This window comes from Eumetopias jubatus, unplaced genomic scaffold (genome assembly GCF_037043125.1).
Source record: "Eumetopias jubatus isolate StellerSeaLion01/CBP00866 unplaced genomic scaffold, mEumJub1_p1.0 scaffold_7, whole genome shotgun sequence".
Taxonomy (NCBI): Eukaryota; Metazoa; Chordata; class Mammalia; order Carnivora; family Otariidae; genus Eumetopias; species Eumetopias jubatus.
Window position 1 is genome coordinate 106,130,165 of NW_028274813.1, and position 7,558 is coordinate 106,137,722.

Here is a 7,558-nt window from a genome sequence, read left to right on the forward strand (position 1 = left end):
ACTGAGCATTCCCGGAACACCACCAGCCTGGCCCTGGGCTGTGCTGTGGACACAAAGAAATAGCACGGGTCCGCTGCCATCTGTTTGAGGAGCTCAAGCAGCAAGCGGTGAAGTCCCGCTGGGGGGCTCCTGGGAGTGGGTGGGACTTAAGATAGACCGTGGAACAGGAGCAGGCGGAGAAAGGGCATTTGGGGAGTGGGTAGAGCATAAGCCAGCGCCCAAAGGCAGGATTGTGTGGGTGGTGTTGCAGGTAGTAGATGGTTTCCACTGCAGAGCAGTGGTGGCCACATGGGCAACTTTGGGAGGCGTTTTCCAAAATGGCGCTCAGTAGGACACTAGTCCCTCAAGATATTGCTAGAAATCTCACAAAGATTTCCATGAGTGAATTAGTTCAGAAAATGCGGCATGTGCTTTGGGAGGGCAACTTTGGGAGGCGTTTTCCAAAACGCCCAGTAGGACACTAGTCCCTCGAGATATTGATAGAAATCTCCCAAAGATTTCCATGAGTGAATTCATTCAGGAAATGCGGCATGTGCTTATTTCTTCATTTTAAATATTCCAGCGTATTTTTTTTCTTTTTTTGAAATTTAAAATCAATTAATTAACATATAGTATATTATTAGTTTCAGAGGTAGAGTTTGGTGATTCATCAGTTGCACAGAACACCCAGTGTTCATTCCATCCAGTGCCCTCCTTCATGCCCATCACCCAGTTACCCCCTCCCCCTACCCCCCTCCCCTCCAGCAACCCTCAGTTTGTTTCCTAGAGTTAAGAGTCCCTTATGGTTTGTCTCCAGTGCACCTTAACTCTAGGCGCAGAGGTCCTCAGGGTACCTGTTTGGAAAGCTCTGCTCCTCTTCATCAAGGTCAAGTGTGAAGGAAGCCCTGGTCCTGTCAATCCGCATCCTTAGATGTGGATTATATCCTTTGTTTCCTTTGTTTATTCTAACACTTGAGGGCCTTCTGTGCCTGGCACATGGTGCTCAGGGAACCTGCCCCTGGATAACTCGAGAGACACTGACATCACAGCAAAGGATCCCTCCTCCCAGCCGGACCTGCAGGCTGGGCAGACCTCAGAGATGGCAGCCTCCTCTGGAAGCCTGTGCCTCCTGCCGGGCCCCTGCCATCACCAGCACCTGTAGAGTCCAGCCTGACTCTCTAGTGGCAGCACACACCTGGCCAGACACCAGATGCTTACATCAACCAAGATGCATAAAACTGGGGCAGAGGGCAGACAGACAAACAGATGGCCTCTGCCCTGGAATCGGTAGTTATGACCTCACAGTCCATCTGTGCAAAAATCTTCCCCCACCTGCTTCCCCCACCTGCCTAGTCCTCCTGACCGTGCCAAAATCTTGGGGACACGGGAGCCTACTCCACGTACCTGGAACCTGCTCTCTGTCTACGCCAGTCTCTTCCAGGGAGCCCTTCCTTCCTGACAAATTTGCACTGACGGCAGGGATGGTGGTGGTCAGGCACTATTTTGTGGGTCCTGGGAGGTTTCACTTCTACAACACTGGACATTGATCAGTAGTAATGGCTTGGCTGAGAAACTGGGGCTGAGCAGGGAAAGTGTGCCATGATCGATTAGTAATGCCTGTCACAGGCACTGGGTGGGAGAGGGTTACACGGGTACCGTGCCCCTGTCCCTGTCCCACGTTGCTGAAGGGTTGTTACTAGCTTTAGAAATTGCTCTTTTTCTCTATAAACCATCTAGATGTGGACTCAGCTCTTCCCTCTGGACCTTCGAACCTGCACATCATTTTCCCTTCCTTGGTACCACACTACCAGAACACACATCATGAGGCAGAGATGAGATGTGGGTCTATTATGTTCACTGCTGTCCCCAGCACCCACAGCGTTGTCTGCATGTAGAAGGGGCTCAATACCCCTCGTCAACCAATTATTGGCTCTACAGCCAAGCACCTCCCCTGACCTCTCAGCCATCCCCAGCCTCGGGCTCAGCCACATTGCTTGTGTCTGGCCCGACCAAGGCCACCAAAGATCTGTCCCAACAGCAGATCATACTGCAGGGGGCATTCCACGCTGCGTTAACATTGCCCCGCGGAGACATCAGTCTGTTGGCAACAGATACAGTGAGCACGGTGACATCCTGAGAGTGATTCAAAGACTCCCGCCCGGGCCACCCCACCAGCACCAGGGTACATCTGCTCCAGGGACCAGCACAAGGCGGGCATTGAAGCCTACTCAATAGTTCAAGCTGCAACCGGGGGCTGACGTGTTCCAAGCACCTCATGAAAAGGCGCTTTCAGGCTCGGGAAGCAGCAGAAGCAAACCCCAAACTGGGACTGATAAAGCAAACGCCTCACATTCCTCCCAGCATGTGGTATAGAGAGAGAGGTTTCTATCTTCTATTTATAGCACACACACACACACACACACACACACGCTTCTCTATTTTTTTCTGAATAAAAAAAAAAACAAAAGCCGAGTTTGGCCTCAAAGGGGCAAATGCCATGGTGATCATCCCGTCTGGCAGACCTTCGCCTTCTTCTGCCCACTGATCTCTGAGCTGGCTCCCAGTCCCCAGGCCCTTCTCTGTTTACTGGCCTTGCTGGGGTCTGATTAATATGAGATGAAAAGCGGACCTGTGATCAGCCCCGTAATTAAGAGGCTTCACCCTCTGCCTTGATGAAGCTTCCTGCCCTCCAGCAATCCCACCAGGGGCCGGGTTTATGTAGAACGCTTTCTAATCTCTCTGCACTTAAAAAGAAAAAAAAAGTTTTCAAAATAAATCCACAGCTCTTAATCTCCAAAAGAGTGATCCCCTGACAGCGGGAGCACAGCAGAAATCCCCAGGGCCACTGTGGAGGCCCTACCAGGTGGCTGCCCACAGGGATAAATCAGAGGGGTTTGAAGGCACCTCCAGAGACGTGGTAAATGTCCTCTTCGGAGTCTGGGGCCTGCCATCCCGATAAATCCTGCTTTCTCCTTGCCCGGGAAGCCTCGGGCTGCAAATCCTGAAAATGGCACCATGGAAGCCTGCAGCTCCCATTAATCAGGGTCAAAAGACTGTCCCATCCCCTGCGCCCTCAAGCCCTACAGACCGAGCCGCCCTTGGCATCAGCCAGCCTCAGAGAGAAATCACCGCACATCCCCAGGGAAGAGGAAGCGGGGGAGTGTAGAAACTCCCAGGCCAATAAAGCACCCCCCTCCCTCCCCCACTGTGCCAGGCCCTCAGCCCTCCCATTTCCAAACAGGCAGCAGCCTCCTGGCCCTCCAAAGACGAAGGGAGAAAACTTATCTGTGTTCTCAGACCATTCCATTTCTCACAAAGCAATTACCTCCATCTTTCCATTTCTTTGCAAATCAGGGCACGCTCAGCTGGCCTGGCCAGCCCCGAGGCCGCCTGCCCCTCCCAGCCCAGCCTCCCCAGGCCTAGCTCCGCTTCCCTCTGCCACCCCCCTCCTGGGGCTGTGGGAGTCTCAGGACAGTGGGAGTCCCACACGACCCAGCATTAAATCATGGCTCTGTCCATACACCCCCAAAGATAAGTCAGTCACTGGGTGCCATGCACCTCCGTGGAGATCAGTCCCATTCCTGCCCACTCTGAAAAAAACATTTCTCAGACTACAAGATGCAACCACCAGTGCCTGGATAGGAAGGAGCGCTAAGGGACAAAGCGCTGGAGAATCACCACCGTTGGCAGGTCAAGCGTCCCACGTGGGCGGAGGTGAGGGATGACAGACTGGACAACAAGGCGCACGGTTTCAGAACTGGCACTGGGACCCAGGAGCATCAACTGTCCAACACCTCGTCCCCCAGGAGGGGGAACTGTCCCCAGGGGACTGGTTCAAGATCACATGATGCGTGGGTGGCAGGGCTCCACATGAGAGGAAGAATGAAGCTGGACTGACATTGTCTGAATCCTGACTCCACCTTACTGGCAGCACAACCTGGATAAAATCATCTATCTGCCTTACGGCTGAGTGTTTCCCATGGACCACACCGGGCCCGACCAACTTCATGGGGCTGTTGGGATAGTCAGTGAGTCAGCAGGTAAAGCACTTGGCCAAGTCCAGCATCTGGCACATAGAAAGTACCCAATAAAATATTCGTCTCCTCCCAACCCATATTCCGCCACCTCAAAGATCCTTCCACTCTCTAATTCTGACTTCTGGAATTTCTAAGGAGCTGGAGGGGAAAAAAAAAATGTGTATATATATATATATATATATATATATAATTGCTGGAAAATCGAGGCTTGGTCGTCTCTACGTGGTGACTACTGGGTCAGTTTTCAGTGTACAATCGTCAAGACAGGCCTCATGTTTCATCCACTCAGCACACATTTACTGAACACTTACCAGTCACTGTGGGCACAAAGGTGACTCGGGTAGGCCCCTCCCCCAAGACCCCTAACCGCCTGCTGGAGGGTGTGTGGGAATGGCTGTGAGAGGGCCGTGGACCCAGGATGTGGCTTAATTCAAAGCCCCGAGGCCTTTCCCTGGCAGGAAGCCTCAGGCAAGTGTGATGGGATATCAGAGATCTTTGTGGGGAATCGATGCTTCACACCCCAGCAGGCGCCTCCCACGTTGAACCCAGCCCATCTCCATTCCTGTTGCCTCTGAATCCACTATTGATTCGCGCTGCCTGTTTTGAAGAGAGAACAGCCCGGCCACCCAGGACTCAGGGCAACTCCTCCTGCTGGGGTCTTTCTTCCTGAATGCCCACTCTGCTCAGAAGCAACTTGACTTTCCAAAGGCCCCGTCCTTCCCCTTCTGTCTGCTAAGGGCACTAACTTGCTGTGTGACCTGAGAAAGGTTGTTTTCCCTCTCTGAGCTTCACTCTCTGCTTATGCCAAAGGCAGGGGTCCGACTGCATCATCTCCTGGACCCTTTAAGCTCTACAAGTTCACCTACAATGTGTCTCCCTTCCCTGCCCCTCCTCCCACCATATTCTTCTCTCTTACCCCATTCCCAGCCTGGGGCTTGCCCCATCTCCCCACAGCAAGGAGACACACAAAAGAGGTCGGAGAACCAGAGTCTAATCCTGGATCCCGGAGAACTCATTTCACTGCTCTGAGCCTCCTTTTCCTCTTTGACAACATGGGCAGGATGAGACAGCAACAGACCCTTGGGAGGATTCAACTGTAGTTCAGTACCGGGAATACGGGGATCAGTAGCACTGTGATGGTTGTGACCCGTAGTTCTGACCCCCTCCCTGTCCATTACTCAGCATCCTTTTAATTAAAGACTGCCTTCTTGTCTTGTGCTCTATTCCCACCCAGCACCCATATCAGGGCAGACTCTGCCCCCTCACGTCTTGGGGGCCACTCCTCCCCGGGCAGGAGCTAAACAGGAGGACCTGGCTTTTGGCCTGCAGACATGCACATCAGACTATGGCACCTCTCCGGGTTTCCTTCTGGAACCTTCCACATGTATCTAGGCCAGAAGATTCTGAAGCCAGATGACCCAACCCAACTGTCCCAAAGCCCGAAGATGTCTATGCTTGCGCACTCGTCGTGGAAACATGCATCAGTGTATTCTGTAAAGCAACTTGGCAATGCATAGCAACCTGTTTTAATGTGTATCTGTAATCCAGAACTCTACTTCTGCAATTTCTTTTTTTTTTTTTAAGAAATTGGCCAGTGTCAAGGATAGGTTCAAGAATGTTTGTTGCATCATCTCTTAATAAAGAGATGTTTGTTGTAGCATTGAAACAACCTAAATGCCTAAATCAGTAGGGCCCTTGCTAAATAAATTCCACCATGTCTACATAACAAAATATTATGAAAACATTAAAATATTGATGTGCAGAAAAAATATGGAAGCCTATCCACTAGAGCATTGATAGTGATCATCTTTCATGGGGGCTGGAGGGGAAGGAAGCGGTATCATAGGACTTGTGCTTCTAAGTCAGTATTTTTATTGTTATATGAGTGTTTCTTAAAATAAACATTATTACCACCATAATCAGAAAGGCAAAGATATTTTAAGATAATGTACATAAGTTCACCAACATGGAAAGATAACCCTGACATATTAATCTATGAAAAACGCAGGTTACAAAACAGCATGCGCATTAGGATCGCATTTATATAAAATGTAGTGCGCATGTTTATGGTGTGTGTGTGTGTGTGTGTGTGTGTGTGTGTGTGTGTGTGTTGAGAGCAAGCAAGATGGAAAGATATCTGAAAGGATGTTTAAAATGTTAACAAAGATATCCCGGTGATGACATTTTAGGTGACTTACTTTCTTCTCTATATTTTTCTATACATTTGCATGTTCTACGATGAGCTAGTCTCGATTTTAAAATGTGAAACACCACAATAAAGCCATCTTCGTTTTGGAAACAAAGAAGGCAGCATCCTTTGGACAGTGCCCCACAGCCTACCTTCCTCTAGGTCTGGATTTTCCTGCACTGCCCCTTGGGGTGACTTTTCCCAGAAAACAGGGATTCATCAAGCCCTGAGCCTGCTACCCCTAGGGACACAGGCCACTTTACAGGGCTCCCCAGGCAGCCCTGGGAGCCATCAGGCTGGGGCAAAATTGCCATTACAATTGTATGGCATGGGTCCATGCTGTGATTGTATCCATGCCGTGATTAAAAACATTATGCCATTTCAAAGACCCAAAATGATCTTACGACACAGAAAAATGGATGGATAATGTATGAATCTGTCAGCTCTATTCAGGATAATAAATGAATCAGGTATTCAGATTTTAAAAGAAATTTATTGCAGTCCTTTGTTCATGACACTGATGAATTCTGGCTCACAGCCTGGGCAGGCCGGCCTGGGACACTTCACCTCACTCCAGAGCTTGCTCAGTCCTCACTCTACCCACACAGGCTTTGCTCCACCAAAGATAACAAGAACCCAGAGCCCTGGAATCCTGATCAGTTCCTGGGTCCGAACCCCACCTCCATCTCTTACCCATTGTGCAACCTTGGGTAGGTCACTTGACCTCTGGGAGTCCCAGCTTCCTCCTTGTAAAGTGGAAACAGTAAGAAAACCTACTCACAAGGCCATGAGAAGCCAAAGAGATAAGGGTTACAAGGCGGCCTGTCAACAGTAAAATGCTGGGTAAAGTCTGGTCACTGCCCTTCTGCTGGGGCGTGGGCGGGCGGCAGGGTGCAGTACAAATAGTCCTGGCAGGGGTGGGGGTTGTGTGCACAGAGAGAGAATGAATTTATTAGGGTCCTGGGCTCAAGAACTGCCTCCTCGGAGTGGAGCAAATTTGCCAGAAAGGAGAGTTAAGGACAGAATGAACTGCAATGAGGTGGCAGTTCGGCCCAGCCCAGGCCCTGCTGACCCACAGCCTAAGTTAGAGAGGATTCCAAGTCTGGAACCAGAGGCCGATCTGGCTGCGCTTCTGGCTTACACTGCGTCTGATGATCATCTCTGCAGCCGCATGCCTTGGTGATCAAACACAGTTCCTCCGAACTCTGGTTTCCTGGAGGAGCGAGCAGCTCATTCACCTTCCAGAACCTCAGCACCCTGCACTCCCTCCCCAAGGAAGGAACCACTGAAACAGCACCGCGGAAGATATAAAAAAAAAAAAAAAAAACTAAACTAAACCCATCCCTCATCTTCC